At 34.0% G+C, this 16,061-nt stretch overlaps 5 non-coding genes across 5 annotated transcripts; all 5 read right to left on the bottom strand.

Annotated features, from left to right (window-relative positions):
- Nucleotides 1-2,451: 2,451 nt before the first annotated feature.
- Nucleotides 2,452-2,524, bottom strand: Trnav-cac (transfer RNA valine (anticodon CAC)). Its single transcript has one exon. It is a non-coding gene; the product is annotated as a tRNA-Val (tRNA).
- A 624-nt stretch (nt 2,525-3,148) lies between these two features.
- On the bottom strand, nt 3,149-3,221 carry Trnav-uac (transfer RNA valine (anticodon UAC)). Its single transcript has one exon. It is a non-coding gene; the product is annotated as a tRNA-Val (tRNA).
- A 390-nt stretch (nt 3,222-3,611) lies between these two features.
- On the bottom strand, nt 3,612-3,684 carry Trnav-uac (transfer RNA valine (anticodon UAC)). The gene has a single exon. It is a non-coding gene; the product is annotated as a tRNA-Val (tRNA).
- Nucleotides 3,685-13,832: 10,148 nt separating this feature from the next.
- Nucleotides 13,833-13,905, bottom strand: Trnav-cac (transfer RNA valine (anticodon CAC)). The gene has a single exon. It is a non-coding gene; the product is annotated as a tRNA-Val (tRNA).
- A 638-nt stretch (nt 13,906-14,543) lies between these two features.
- Trnav-uac (transfer RNA valine (anticodon UAC)) lies at nt 14,544-14,616 on the bottom strand. The gene has a single exon. It is a non-coding gene; the product is annotated as a tRNA-Val (tRNA).
- Between the last annotated feature and the right edge of the window lie 1,445 nt (nt 14,617-16,061).

Genomic DNA, 16,061 nt, shown 5'->3' with positions numbered 1-16,061 from the left:
TTCTATAATATTCTTTATTTTTTTCTCTTGCTCTATTCTGACTATAATTTCGTGAACATTTTTTGATTTTATACTTTAAATTATCCCACCACACCAAAATTGATTGCTCAAATAATATACATTGTTTTTCATTTTCAATGAGTTCTTGAACTTTCTTTACGTAATATTCATCATGTAAAAGTAAATTGTTATGTATCCAAACACCTGGACCTCTTTCAGACACATCTGTATCAAAATTCATAACAACCATAGAGTGATCACTCATTGTTGTTTCTACATAAAAAATATTTCTAACATAGGCACATAAAAGTTTTGTGATCAAGAAAAAATCAATTCTACTTTGTACAATCATATCTCCTCTTACAACTTTTCTTGAAAAAACTTTTTTCTTTTCATTTCTTTGTCTCCAAACATCAACCACGGTATGTTCAATCATCATATCTATCAACGCTTTGTAACTATGATCATACTTATGTACAGTTTTTCCATATCTATCTATGTCTGCGAGAGTATTGTTAAAATCTCCCATAATAATTAAACTTGTAGAACGTGGCATTATTTCAATAATATTTTTAAAAAACAATGCTCTTTCTTTTACATCATTTGGTGCATATACATTTATAATGTCATATTTGGTGTCATTTTCTTTGTATGTTATATGTAAATATCTACCATCAAACCCATTTATATTTTCAACTTTTGTTTTGATGCTATTCTTCACTAAAAATGCTACACCTTTAGATGACACACTTGTGCTATCATAATATATATCACCGTTCCATAGATGTTTATAATTTTCAATAAAATTGTCTTTCCAGTGGGTTTCCTGTAAAGCTACAATGTCATATTTTCTATCTTCAAATAAATGAAATACCATTTTCATTTTATCAACATTGCACAAACCGTTACAATTCCACGATGTTATAAAAACCATTGTGAAAATAAAGTAAGTACTTAGTATTCCTTTCATTTTATTTGTTCTTCTTTGCTTTGCCTTTGTTTTTCTCTTTACCTTTTCTCTTCATTGTGTTTTTAACGGTAACTTCCGTGTCGAGGTCTGATTCCACGGTTGATGATTCTTTTTCACTTTCGCGTATTTCGGAATCTATAACATCAGGTGGTATTTTCTCGGATCGTGTTTCCTTCGTTTTATCATTATCACTTTTTCCGTTTTGTTCACTAGCTTCGGTCTCCTCCGTGTCTTTTCCCTCTATATCTTGTTCTTTTGTGTCCGATTTTTCTTGGTCACCGATCTCTTGATCACCGGTTTCCTGGTCCCCTTCTGGTGCCTCCTCGTCACCGACACTGTGTACATCCATGTCATCCTCGTTATTCACCTCATGGTCCCATTCATCGATTTCGCCTTCGTCTCCGTGTTCACTCACCCTGCACGAACATCTGTGTTCCCATTCCTCACACTGTTTACATCTGGTAGATTTACATGCCCTTGCATAGTGTCCTTGTTCTTTGCACTTAAAGCATCGGAATTCTGGACATGCCCTAAAAAGGTGTTCACTAGAATAACACAGCGAACACACTTTTAATTGTCCGTTGTGAATACATCGGTAGTAATCTTTTTGAAACTTCAATGTGTAAGGAAACGAGGTCATATGTTCTGGTAGTCTGACTTTTGCATATCGTGTGCCGTCGGCTATCGTAGTACCTGGATAAAACCTTCTGTTGATTGGTGACAATAGTTCAACACCCATTGATTTTAACGTTGCTTCGATTTCATTGTCATCGACGTATGCAGGGAGGTGCATAAAACTAACCACTAACGAGCTTGGTACAACTTCATTACACTCGAAAGTGTTGTCACCTATTTTTATCCCTTCAAGGAGGTACTGTATGGGGGCTTTTCCGTCTAATGTAATTTCGTACAGATTCCCAGATTTCGGTACACATGCTAATAAACTACCAACTCCACAAGTCTCGTGAATAAATGTGATTACTTCCTCAGGTTTGACAAAGGAATTGTCTTTAACATTAACGAATAACGTGTTTTCTCGACAGTATTTTCTGCCAGCAAACAAATTCTTTGATCCGCCAAAATGGCGACCACCTGACGTGGCAGCCATTCACACTTGATTTACTATTTACATTGTCTTTTTTTCAGCACAATATATACAAATTAGCAAAACAAACAAAAGTATATACATAGAGTCTTCACGTGGAAGACACAGTTAATTGGTTCACTATAAACAATAGACGCTGTTGGTTGTATTCGAACAGTCAAAATACACCTTTGCTCACCTGTCCATTAGCAAACCGGAAGTGCATCAATATGAAAATTGAACTGCATGTTGTTGATGGTGGTGTATCTACAACAGGACTGTACAAATACCTGCATACATTGCTGTAAAGATGCGTGAAGACAAATTGTTAACCATATAAGAAACAAATTGACAATTGTTCATGAAAGTTTTAATCCCTACAGGACCATAAATCAAAAGGTTCCAGCGAGGTTCGAACTCGCGACCTTCTGCGTGTGAAGCAGACGTGATAACCACTACACCATGGAACCGATATTTTTCTTAGCTACTGGATACAGTACTGAAATTCGCCCTCGATTTATTTTCGCTCTTTTCGCCTTCGTTGTGAGCGGGCGAATTTAAAATGGGCGAATTTCAATGTCTCAAATTATCTCTCTTTAAACACAACCCTGTATGGGCAAATATTAATTGAAGACGGGGCGAAGCCGTTTGCAAGTTCAGAAGGACAAAATTTACACGGGGCGAAATAAACCTGTATACAGTATCAAACGTTTTAATATACATTATGAGATATTTCAAGTTCATCAAGCATTCCTGGCATCGGTCTTAACGACCGAAATGATTTGAGCTAGACAGTTTTTGATCACCAGGAATTATCGCCTTCCTAAATTGGACTCAAAAACACGACCTTTGCCTTTTTAGCTTAATGCGTTCTGAGAGGCTCACGCCGCAAAGCTTCGTTCACGATACATACCGTTGTGAATGGTCAGCTTGCCGTCAAATCTATAGAACGACAGAAATTCGATCAAGATGTGGAAACGGACCCACAACGAAATAAACGTTTCATTTGATTGAACATAACATGGCAATACCTGGTTTAAAAAATGACATAAACTGACACCTAACGATTCAAACATGTATAGCATGGAAAAATTAGGTTTCAGCGAGGCTCGAACTCGCGACCTTCTGCGTGTAAAGCAGACGTGATAACCACTACACCATGAAACCGTACGGTATACTAAGGAAATCAAATGTATTGGCATTGATGTTTAGTTTCTTTCTTCTATTTCCGTCAAAAGTACCGGAGTGCATTTTTGGAGGTATTGAAGGTCAAAGACAGGAAATGGTTGATTGCATCGATCATTTCTAAATTTTGACAAGGACACAACCCAAGTTTTAAAGAAATGAAAATACATGCATGATAAAAATGCTTTCGTTCCGATTTATTCAATAAGTAGTGATAAAGTTTGATACATCTTACTTGATCAATGAAATGGTTTGAGATAGTACAAACATGTATGTCGAATAGAATGAAAATCCCAGTTTTGACATCATCATTTCTAAAGAGGATACCAGGAATGAAATAGCATGAAAACTTCGTGTTTAGAATAAAAGAGTAGGTTCCAGCGAGGCTCGAACTCGCGACCTTCTGCGTGTAAAGCAGACGTGATAACCACTACACCATGGAACCTCCTTATTGCTACGTCTCTTCTATACCGCATCAATTAAATAAAAGTCATATAGATTTTTCTTGCCTTTTTAGGTAGCGTGTCTCGTGTTACATTCACAAAATGTGGCTATGGAAGAGGAAATATTAATGAATAGACCATTTGATTCTTGAGAGAAGACGATAGTGTATTCTCATGTTGAAAATTCCTCCCATATGTGATTCACTTGTGAAATTCAAAATATGGGACCACGCCGTTAGGGAGCCATTAGATTTTACAGAAAATGTAGTTTTGGTCATCTGTTACAGTAGTCCGATGAATTCTGGAGAATCGTTGATTTAACTGCATCAATATGAAAATTGAAGTGCATGTTGTTGATGGTGGTGTATCTACAACAGGACTGTACAAATACCTGCATACATTGCTGTAAAGATGCGTGAAGACAAATTGTTAACCATATAAGAAACAAATTGACAATTGTTCATGAAAGTTTTAATCCCTACAGGACCTTAAATCAAAAGGTTCCAGCGAGGTTCGAACTCGCGACCTTCTGCGTGTGAAGCAGACGCGATTTTTTTTTTATTTTTTTTTTCTTTTATTGATTTAAAGATCACAATTTTCATTACAAATTAAAAAAAATTTTCATGAGAAAAAATATTAGGAATGATTCATAAAATAAATAGCAAAACTCCCTCGGTTTCTTTTTTACAAGAGGGTTTCTGTTTAAAAATAATTTTAAGAACATATTCTTTTTGTTTTCTTTGATACACAATTGGTAATAGTTATATGAAACAAATTGCCTTAATGTGTACTCGCAAAATTTTGTTACAACCATCTTTTGTTGACTTTTAATATACATTTGCCTTCTTTTGTATATACTAAGTCTATATACAGATAAAAAGAAGTTGACAAAAATGTATTAACATATTTTTTGGCTTTTTGACAGTGAAGAGAAAACATTTTATCAAATTCTAAAGTATTGTATATACCAATATCTATATCTTTCATTAAAGTTTCTAAATGATATATAACAAAATTGTTTTTAAAATCTTGTAATTCTAAACATCCAATAAACATGTGTATTATATCTTCAATTTCTAACAACATTTGATTCTGTTTTACCAATTTTAAACATTTTTTCATAAGTAATTATAGCATTGTGATATAATTTAAAATCTAGCTCAACAATCTCTGGTGGTTTGTGAGACTCCCATAATACATTCCATCTTTTAATAAAAATTTCAGAAAGCTCTAAATTTAATTTTTCACTCCAGAAAGTATTTGATACAGGATACTGAAAAAAATTTTCAATCAACAATTTATAAAATATTTTAAATGTACACGTGCTGAAAACAATATTCTGATTTTCATAATTTACACAAAAATCTGCAATTAAACTGTCATTCTTAAACTCTTTTTCAGTTACATATTTTTTCCATTCTGTTGGAATAGATTGTAAAAGAATATTGTAATTTTCCTTGATCTTCAATACATTTGCATCAGGATTGTTTTCTAAAATAATATCAACAATGTATGAGCTAGGTAGAAAACCAGGTTTAACTTCAAAGGAAATATCTTTGATATGAGTAATTCCCGCATCAATAAAATCATTCCACTTTAACATTTTACCATTAGATTGAACTTTTGGATTACAGAATTAACAAAAATTATATACATCATCCTCTTTCTCATTATATACAATACTGTTTTCAATAGCATACCATGCACTAAAAAGTTCTTCATAATGTTGAGGTAAACATGATAAGTCCTTATTAAACAATCAAAGCATTGATATTTCAGAATTTGCTCTTAAGTTACATATTTTAAATAAAAAATATTTGCATATATATTTCCACACATGTTCTCTAGATTTACAAAAATAATTGGCCAAATTTTTAAGTCTAAATGACAGCATTCTAAGATATATATCATTCAACATCAAACCACCGTTGTGTTTATTACCAACAATAGTTTTATAAGATACTAAGTGTGCACCATAATTCCACAGGAAATTTGTACATTCTTTTTGTATAGTATCTCTTGCCCATTTAGGCATAGATATAACAGACAATGTATACCACAATTTTGACATAGGTAAAGTATTAATCACAACTGCTCTCCCTTGAACTGTTAATTGTCTTTGTCTCCACAAATTCAGTGTTTCTATAATTTTTTGTACTTTTTCTTTCCAGTTCAAAGTTTCACATTCTTTTTTGTTTTTGCCAAAATATATTCCAAGAATTTTCATCTCATTTGTTTCAGAAATTTCAATGTCATTTTTTACATCATTAGATAAACAACCTGAACCTATACACATAAATTCTGACTTCTGTGCATTGATTTTTGCGCCTGATGCATTTCCATACAAATTAAAAACTTTCAAAACTTCTGTTACAGAATTTGTATCTGATAATGTAAGAGTTGTATCATCAGCATGTTGAAACATTAAAGCAACTTTATTTGACAATGGTATTTTTATCCCTCTTATATTTGTATTAATACTCATTACATGATACAAAGGTTCTGCCGATAAAACATATAACAATGCAGAATTTGGACAATTGGACAACCTTGTCTGACAGAATTTTTGATAAGAAAATAATTTGTTAAAAAACCATTACATTTAACACTACTAAAAATATCACAATAAAAAATTGTTATCCACTTCTTAAACAAAGGTCCAAAACCAAAGGTGTCTAGCACATCAAATAAATAATCATGACTAACCCTATCAAAAGCCTTTCCTTGATCAATTTTAACAATATAACCATCTAATTTATCCATTTATACTAAATCAATTGTATATCTAACTCATACAAGTTTATCTGCTATATCTCTCACAGTGATGCAACATGTTTGACTTTCTGATACAATATTTGGTAAAACAAGTTTTAATCTATTGGCCATAACTCTTGCAATAATCTTGCAGTCCACATTAAGTAAACTTATAGGCCTCCAAATTTTTAACAATTTTTTGTCGCCCTTTTTCTTATATATCAATGTAATGACACCCATTTTTATTGTGTGAGACAGTGTTTCTTTTGTCTCTATCTCTTTAAACAATTTAAATAATACATCTCTTAAATATGGTAAAAACATTTTGTAAAATTCAACAGTTAATCCATTAGAGCCTGGACTCTTATTATTTGCCATTTCTTTAACAGCTTTTACAATTTCTTCATTACAAATACTTCTATCACAAATTTCAACGTCACTCTCATCTAATCTTTTCTTAACAAATGATAAAAATGTTTTTTACTTTCTTCTTCAATTCTAACAGATGAATATACTTTTGAATAAAAATTGAATTGAATTTCTAATAACTCTTCTGTACTATTTCTTACCACTTCATTTTCATCTATTAATTCTTTAAATGAATTTGATTTTTGTCTAATTTTTTACAAATTCAAAAAATATTTTGTACATTTATCAGACTCATTTGCCCATTGAGCCTTTGATCTAAGAATTGCACCTCTACATTTTTCCATTTCAAACTCTGACAGTTCACTTTTCAATGCTTCATATCTATCAATATCTAATTTTTCACCATTTGCAATTCTCTCCGATAACCTTTTTATTTTGTTTTGTAAAGCAAAATATTCTTTGTTACGTTCCTTAATTCTATTTCTACCATAATACTGCGAAAATTTCGTAATCGTGTACTTAAAATTTTCCCACCATACTAAAAAACATTTGTTATATAACATACAATTTTTTTCTTTTTCTATCAACCGTACAATATTTTCCTTGTATATTTCATCATATAATAGTTCATTATTGAGAATCCATAAGCCAGGACCTCTTTCTACATCTTCGTTATTAAAATAAAGTACAACCGTTGGATGATCACTCAGGGTAGTTTCAACAAAACCTTTTACAAAGTTTACATTTCCTTTCAAATCATTCCTTATCAAAAAAGCAACACCTCTAGCAGATCTATCATAATTGTTATAAATTATTTCACCATTCCATAAATGTTTGTATCTTTCTACAAATTCATTTTTCCAGTGTGTTTCTTGCAATCCAATAATGTCATACTTTTTTTCTACAAACAAACTAAATACAGTTTTCATTTTATCCACATCACATAAACCATTGCAGTTCCACGAAAAAACTAACATAAAACAGGTAAAAAATAAAATTAGAATAAAAAAAAATAAAAATAATTCTATTCATTAAGGTCTTCCGTTTCCAACGGAAGACCTTATTGTTTTAGTACTGTTTCTTATTATTATTTTTTTCCACAAATTTTGTGCACGCGATTTCTCAGAAACTATTCGGCCGATTTTGATCATCTTTTCACAGATGATTGCCAGAGGTCATAATTCTAGACGTTTTTTAAAATTTTGAAATCGTCACTTCCGGTACCGAGTTACGGCGGATTTTCTATTTTTTTACGACCTATTTTGTGCAGAGCTGATCTCAGAAACTATTAGAGATATGAATACGAAATTTTCAGGATAGGTAGTCTTTAGTTTGAAGTTGTGCACTATTATATTGTTTTACGCCAGTAGCGCCATTTCTGTGAGCTCGCCTAGGCACGAAAAATGAGTACGAATTTTCATTCAAAATTTTCATACGTTTTGATCTGTATCTTTTTATAAGGTGATATTTGTTAAACAATATGTAACAAAAGTGGTAGAGAATAAAACGTTCTTTCCAATAAAATCAAGAAAAAGGGGCTGGTCCTTTTAATTAGGGACAAAGAGACTCGTAAAATCTATTACGAATAACTTGAAAACGATAAGTATTTTGTTATGCACTATAGAATCAAAGTTGTTGAACACTACATTATCGGTTTGAAAAAGTCATCGTCAGGCCCATGTTTGACCTAATTAGGGATTTGTATTCATTGCCTTAATTTTTTTTTTTGGGGGGGGGGGGGTGTTAATTTTGAAATTGTATCGATATTTCATGGTATCATTTAAAATAAAAAAACAAATCGGACGGAAGACCTACTCGTTACTCGTAACGAGGACGTATCTAGTCTTCTTCTTTTTTTTTCTTAACACTTTTTGTGCACGCGATATCTCAGAAATGGCTCAACCGATTTACACGAAATTTTCAGATCTTACTACCTATGTTCTGAAACTTAACGGAATTTTTTTGGTTGATGACGTCATTTCTGTTCTTGAGATATTGGCATTTAAAGATTTTAAGGGGGTTGGTTTGTCCAAGAGTGTTCTCATAAACTACAAACGATATCAATTTCAAAATTTCAGGGATGATAGACAAAAGATTGTTTGTATGCACTAAAGCATTCATGTTTGCCTAGCACAAGAAACGCCGGAGCTCGGTAGGGCTCGAAATTTGAGATATGAAAAGCGTCGTGAATTTTCGTGCTTTTCTTTTCTGGAAAATATTTTGTTATAACATTTAATGTAAAAAGAGTTTAAATTTACAAGACCTTTTAGCTGATATAAAAAAGGGGCTGGTCCCTTCAATTAGGGACCTAGAGGGGTGTAAAGTCTTTAATCTATAGCTTTTCACCGAGGAATATTTTGTAATAAATTATAGAAGTAAATGTGTTTATCTTACAGTTATGAAGCCCAACAGTATAACGATTTTGCGATGTGTTACGTAATTAGGGGTTTTTAGGGGTCAGAAGTCCAAAACTTTGATGCTCAATATCTCAAAATGGAGGAAAATTTTGAAAAGCAATATTGAACATAAGATGCTCAAAATATTGAGCTTAACAATAGTCAACCATAATTTCTTTGTTATACGGTCCTTAAAAGGACTTACAGGGTCGGCCCCTAAAACGGCCCTATCAAGATATCTCGAGAACGGTACAACATTTGTAATTACTTTTTGAACAAAAAGTGTTTGAATTGACAAGAGCTTTCATTTGAAATCATGAAAAAAGGGCTGGCCCTTCAAATAAGGGGCTGAGGGGATTCTAAAGTCTTATAATGATAACTTTTTAATGTGAAATATTTTGTGATACACTATAGAAGCAATCATGTTTATTCTAAAGATATTCACCTATACATGGCAATTGTTTACTCATATGTTACGTAATAAGGGATTTTAAGGGGCCAGAAGTCCAAAACTTTGATGCTCAATATCTTAAAATGGAGGAAAATTTTGATAAGCAATATTGAATAAAAGATGCTCAAAATATTGAGCTTAACAATAATCAACCATAATTTCTTTCTTATGCGGTCCATAAAGGGAGTTACAGGGTCGGCCCCTAAAACGATCCTCTCAAGATATCTCGAGAACGGTACAAAATTTGTAATTACTTGTTAAACAAAAAGTGTTTGAATTGACAAGAGCTTTCATTTGAAATCATGAAAATGGGGCTGGTCCTTCAAATAAAAAGCTGAGGGGACTCTAAAGTCTTTTAATGATAACTTTTTACTCTGAAATATTTTGTGATACGATATAGAAGCAATTATGTTTATTCCAACGGTATTCACCTATACATGGCAATCATTTACTCCGTTGTTACGTAATTAGGGATTTTAAGGGGCCAGAAGTCCAAAACTTTGATGCTCAATATCTCGAAATGGAGAAATATTTTGATAAGCAATATTGAACAAAAGATGCTCAAAATATTGAGCTTAACAATAATCAACCATAATTTCTTTGTTATGCGGTCCTTAAAAGGACTTACAGGGTCATTTACTCTTATGTTATGTAGTAAGGGATTTTAAGGGACCAGAAGTCAAAAACTTTGATCCTCAATATCTCAAAATAGAGGAAAATTCTGGAAAGCAGTATTAAACAAAAAGATGCTCAAAATGATGTGCTTAACAATGTACAACCATATATTGTTTGTTATCTGGACCTTAAAAGGAGTATTAGGACCAGATATCAAAACGATTTTTCCCAGAAATCTCAAAAACAGTAACCAATTTCTAAACACTTATTGGCGGTACACAAAAACACCATTAAATAGAATGAATGAAAAGGAGCTGATCCCTCAAATAAGGGACATTAAAGGGATAAATAGTTTTTCACCCAATACTCTTAGATCCCGCCTCCTTTTCCGGATAAGTGTCGTTGGCGCAGATCAAGAAAAAGGTCATTCCATATTCTAAAAATCGGACGGAAGACCTCCTCGTTGCTCGCAACGAGATCGTGTCTAGTTTTATTTATCCTTTTTAGCCTTTCCTTTCTTCACTTTTTTTCTTTCTTTTCGTCTTTCCTTTGATGACTATTTCATCATCCGGCTCAGAAGATTCCGAACTTTCGTTTTTTTCACCCGTTGTTGCCTCATTTTCCTTTGGTTCGTTCTCTTTTTCGTGATCCCTAGCTGCACCTGCGCTATCTCGATCCGGGGGGGGGGGGGGGGGTTCACTCACTTTTCCTACACTTTCCTCCACTGTAGAACTTCTTTCGAAGTCTTCTATCATCACGTTTTCATTTGTTTCTCCTTGATCTTCTCGAACACCCTCGCCTTTCTGCGTTTCTTCCATATCGATTTCTGTTTCCCTCTCTTGGGCATCTTCGTCCTTCTTATTCACCTCTTTCAACGGACCATCGTCTGCGTCTACTTCATGCTCACTCGACTGGCACGAACACTCGTCTCCCCATTCAAGACACCCGCGACACAATTGTTCTGTACAGGTTCTGGCGTAGTGACCTTGCTTTTTACATCGGAAACAAACACACTTAGGACACGCCCTGAATAAATGATCACCGGAATAACAGAGGGAACACACTTTCATTTGCCCATTATGAATAACTCTGTAATATTCTTTCCTGAATTTAATTGTATACGGAAACGATGACATGTTTGGCGGTAGCTTCACTCGGACATATCTTGTTCCATCTGCAATGTTTGTTCCGGGATAAAAACGTCTTTTGATTGGAGATACAATCTCAACTTTCATTGCCTTTTACGTGTTTTCAATTTCTTCATGTTCTATATATGCAGGGAGATGTAGAAAGCTTACCATTATGGATGTTTGCACTACCTCTTTGCATTCAAATATCTTGTCTCCTATCTTAATACCCTCCAATAGATATTGAATAGGGGCCTTTCCATCAAGTGTTATTTCATATAAATTCCCGGATCTAGGCAAACATAGCCCCAAGATTACAATGTTCATGCACAAAATTGATAATGTGATTGTATTTCACGATAATAACTTCTTTTCCCTGTATTTATGTTACTTTGGGATCCGCCCCCATGGCCGCCACTCGACGTGGCAGGCATCCTGCCGTTTGTTGACTCAAAGTCAACGAAACGAGGACAAACAGTTTACAAAGTCTCTTATGTACAGTAAATTATATACAATGATACAACTGGGCTCCTATTTAGAAGCTTCACTACTTACATTTAAACGAAAACTAACTAACTACATTGAAGCGCATTGAAGTGGTAAAAATGTTCGTTTGAATGGAATATTCTAAACTTTGTATCGAACGTCAATTGTTACATAAGACACACCCATTTCTTTTGAAACGAGGAAAACAGTATTCGTCACAATGCTTTCGGAACTGCCCCTCTTCTAAACAACAAGCAGGAATTTCACACACGCACATTATACACAAAAACAAAAACACAAACTTTCTTTCTTTCTTTTCTTTCTTTCCAACTATGTTCAGAAACAATGATAATGTTCAAAATAAGAATATTTTTAGTAACTTTGTGTTTTGAACTTCTTGTTACTTGTACTGTATTGCAAATAAAGAAAAGTTTTTTTTACAACATATATGCACATGTTTCAGTTTTTCGTTTTAGAGGGGTAAGCTACGTTCTTCGTCTTCTATCTTCTGCATTTGTTGCTGTGTTCGCAGCTTGTTGAGGGGACTGGGATATGCACGGGGCATGGAAAACACATACGGAGAAAATATCGGGATTCAGCTTAAGTCCACATTTCGGTCCGCAGCCCTGCTTGTGTTGTTTAGATGATGAGCGGTTCAGAAAGCATTGTTATTAATACTGTTTTCCTCGTTATAAAATAAATGGGCGTGTCCTTTGTAAAAATTGACGTTCGATACAAAGTTTAGAATATTCCATTCAAACGAACATTTTTACCACTTCAATGCGCTTCATTGTATCAGCTCCACGAAATCTATCCGTGCACTCTCGGCTGACATCTGATTAAGTGTATCAATATGAAAATTGAACTGCATGTTGTTGATGGTGGTGTATCTACAACAGGACTGTACAAATGCCTGCATACATTGCTGTAAAGATGCGTGAAGACAAATGTTTAACCATATACAATGAAGCGCATTGAAGTGGTAAAATTGTTCGTTCGAATGGAATGTTCTAAACTTTGTATCGAACGTCAATTGTTACATAAGTCACGCCCATTTCTTTTGAAACGAGGAAAAAAGTATTCGTCACAATGCTTTCAGAACCGCCACTCTTCTAAACAGCACAAACAGGAATTTCACACACGTGCATTATACATGTACACAGACACACATAAACACACTTTTTTTAAGAGTCAAGAATATTTTTAGGAACAAATTTATTTATGCCCATACATGTACATTGATCTTAACAATTACCAATAAAGCCTATTCCATTGATGGACTTAAATTTTTCGTTCCATCTATGAACTGCAGCTTGTTAATTTTTTACCTTAAAAAACAACTAAATAGTCATTGACGAAATAATGTCATTTATTAATGACTAATCAAAAACTTGTACAAATAAACCACATCACAAACAGGGAGATCCCTGACAAAGCCAATACTTTAACTTATTAAAATGACTTATGTAACAGGTACTGTGGTTTTGAATTTCCTGTTAAATGTACTGTATTGTAAATAAAGAAAAGTTTTTTTTTCACATCATATATGCACATGTTTCGGTTTTTCCTTTTAGAGGGGTAAGCTACGTTCTTCGTCTTCTTCTGCAATTTTTACTGTGCTTGCAGCATGGTAAGGGGACTGAGGATGTACGCACGGGGCATGGATATCATATACGGAGAAATATCGGGATTCAGCTTGTGAATACATTTCCAGGGTCCGCAGCTCTGCTTGTGTTGTTTAGAAGTAGAACGGTTCAGAAAGCATTGTTACGAATACTGTTTTACTTGTTATAAAAGAAATGGGCGTGTCTTAAGTAACAATTGACGTTTGATACAAAGTGTAGGACATTCCATTCAAACGAACAATTTTACCACTTTAATGCGCTTCACTGTTAGAAACAAATTGACAATTGTTCATGAAAGTTTTTATCCATACAAGACATTAAATCAAAAGGTTCCAGCGAGGTTCGAACTCGCGACCTTCTGCGTGTGAAGCAGACGTGATAACCACTACACCATGGAACCGATTTTTTTCTTAGCTACTGGATACAGTATACTACTGACATTCGCCCTCGATTTATTTTCGCTCTTTTCGCCTTCGTTGTGAGCGGACAAATTTAAAATGGGCGAATTTCAATGTCTCAAAATATCTCTCTTTAAACACAACCCTGTATGGGCGAATATTAAATGAAGACGGGGCGAAGCCGTTTGCAAGTTCAGAAGGACAAAATTTACACGGGGCGGAAATAAACCTGTATACAGTATCAAACGTTTTATACATTATGAGATATTTCAAGTTCATCAAGCATTCCTAGCATCGGTCTTAACGACCGAAATGATTTGAGCCAGACAGTTTTGATCACCAGGAATTATCACCTTTCTAAATTGGACTCAAAAAGCGACCTTTGCTTTTTCAGCTTAATGCGTTCTGAGAGGCTCACGCTCCAAAGCTTCGTTCACGATATATACCGTTGTTTTCGTATCGTTTGAATGGTCCGCTTAACGTCAAATCTATAGAACGACAGAAATTCGATCAAGATATGGAAACGGACCCACAACGAAATAAACGTATCATTTGATTGAACATAACATGGCATTACCTGGTTTAGAAAATGACATAAACTGACACCTAAGGATCCAAACATGTATTGCATGGAAAAATTAGGCTTCAGCGAGGCTCGAACTCGCGACCTTCTGCGTGTAAAGCAGATGTGATAACCACTACACCATGAAACCGTGCGGCATTTTAAGGAAATCAAATGTATTGGCATTGATGTTTAGTTTCTTTCTTCTATTTCCGTCAAAAGTACCGGAGTACATTTTTGGAGGTGTTGAAGGTCAAAGACGGGAAATGGTTGATTGCATTGAACATTTCTAAATTTTGACAAGGACACTACCAAATTTTTAAAGAAATGAAATAATGATGAAAATTCTTTCATTCCTATTTATTCAATAAGTTGTGATGAAGTTTGATACATCTTACTTGATGAATGAAATTGGTTTGAGAGGCAGAAAATCCCAGTTTTGACACCATCATTTCTAAAGAGGATACCGGAATTGAATAGCATCGTCATGTTTCAAAAGGTAGTTACCAAAACAGTACAGCATGATATTTTGCTATATGCTATTGGCCTATTGTGTACTTTAGCGTTAGACCTCGTACATCTTCATTTATTTACGCAAGCACGTCCTGTTTACTCGAGGATTACCTTCTTTTTATAGATAAAAAATCAATATGTCTAGGATGAAAGTTACATGTAACATAGTTTATATTTTCATCCAAGTAAAGTTTATCATTAGGACACCCATACCCCACCCCCACCCCCCACCCCCCTCCCCCCCCCCCAAAAAAAATATCTATGGCTTGGTAATATTAGATTTTTTCAATAAAAGTTTAGATTACTAGTTCAACAATAAGTATTTCATTTGAGCACGTAAATTGGATCATCAAACATGTTAGTTATTAAAATCATTTTTTTTCTGAAAAGCTTTCATTCCCAATTTGCACAAGAGTATCTTATTTCCCTCTATGAAGATTTAAGATCTCTCTTTGAATCATTTTTACATTATTATCTTTGCACGTTTTTCGTACCGTAAAATGTTTTATAAACAATATAATGCAAAAAAAGTTAACTGGCAATCACAAAATTATAAATGTATATGTTGTTTGTTGAAATTGGCGGCAGGGGTCAGGGGTTGCGTTAAGGAATCTCATTTCTTTACATATGGACGGTAATCCCATTACTCAGATGTATTTGAGATACATATTGTTTGTTTATCTGCTAACATCTACGTCACTCTATGCTTATAGTACATTATCTGGATACAGAGAAATCTATCGGATCCGATCCTATACCGCGTGATTGACCGCCTGTTTTCCTGTATGAAGTTCGCACGGCGAGATTGTTTTAGGGATGATAAAAACGCACATGAAATGCTAGGTGCCCATGACGTACATCTTATAGCCATAACGCCTTGAGAGGAGTCTGCGGATATTTTGCCCTATGGATTAAGGTTTCTTCAAACTGTGAAGAAATAGTGAATGTCCGTACAGAAAACAATACTTTTTAAAAATCTCATCTATTTTTGCCCTTTACTTTTTTTATGGCAGAAAACCTTATATTCATTATCTATTTTCAATTCTCAAAATGCAAGACTATTAAACTTTACAAAAGATTTAA

Source organism: Crassostrea angulata, chromosome 7 (assembly GCF_025612915.1).
Source record: "Crassostrea angulata isolate pt1a10 chromosome 7, ASM2561291v2, whole genome shotgun sequence".
NCBI classification, from domain to species: Eukaryota; Metazoa; Mollusca; class Bivalvia; order Ostreida; family Ostreidae; genus Magallana; species Magallana angulata.
This window is presented reverse-complemented; position numbering and strand designations above follow the sequence as displayed.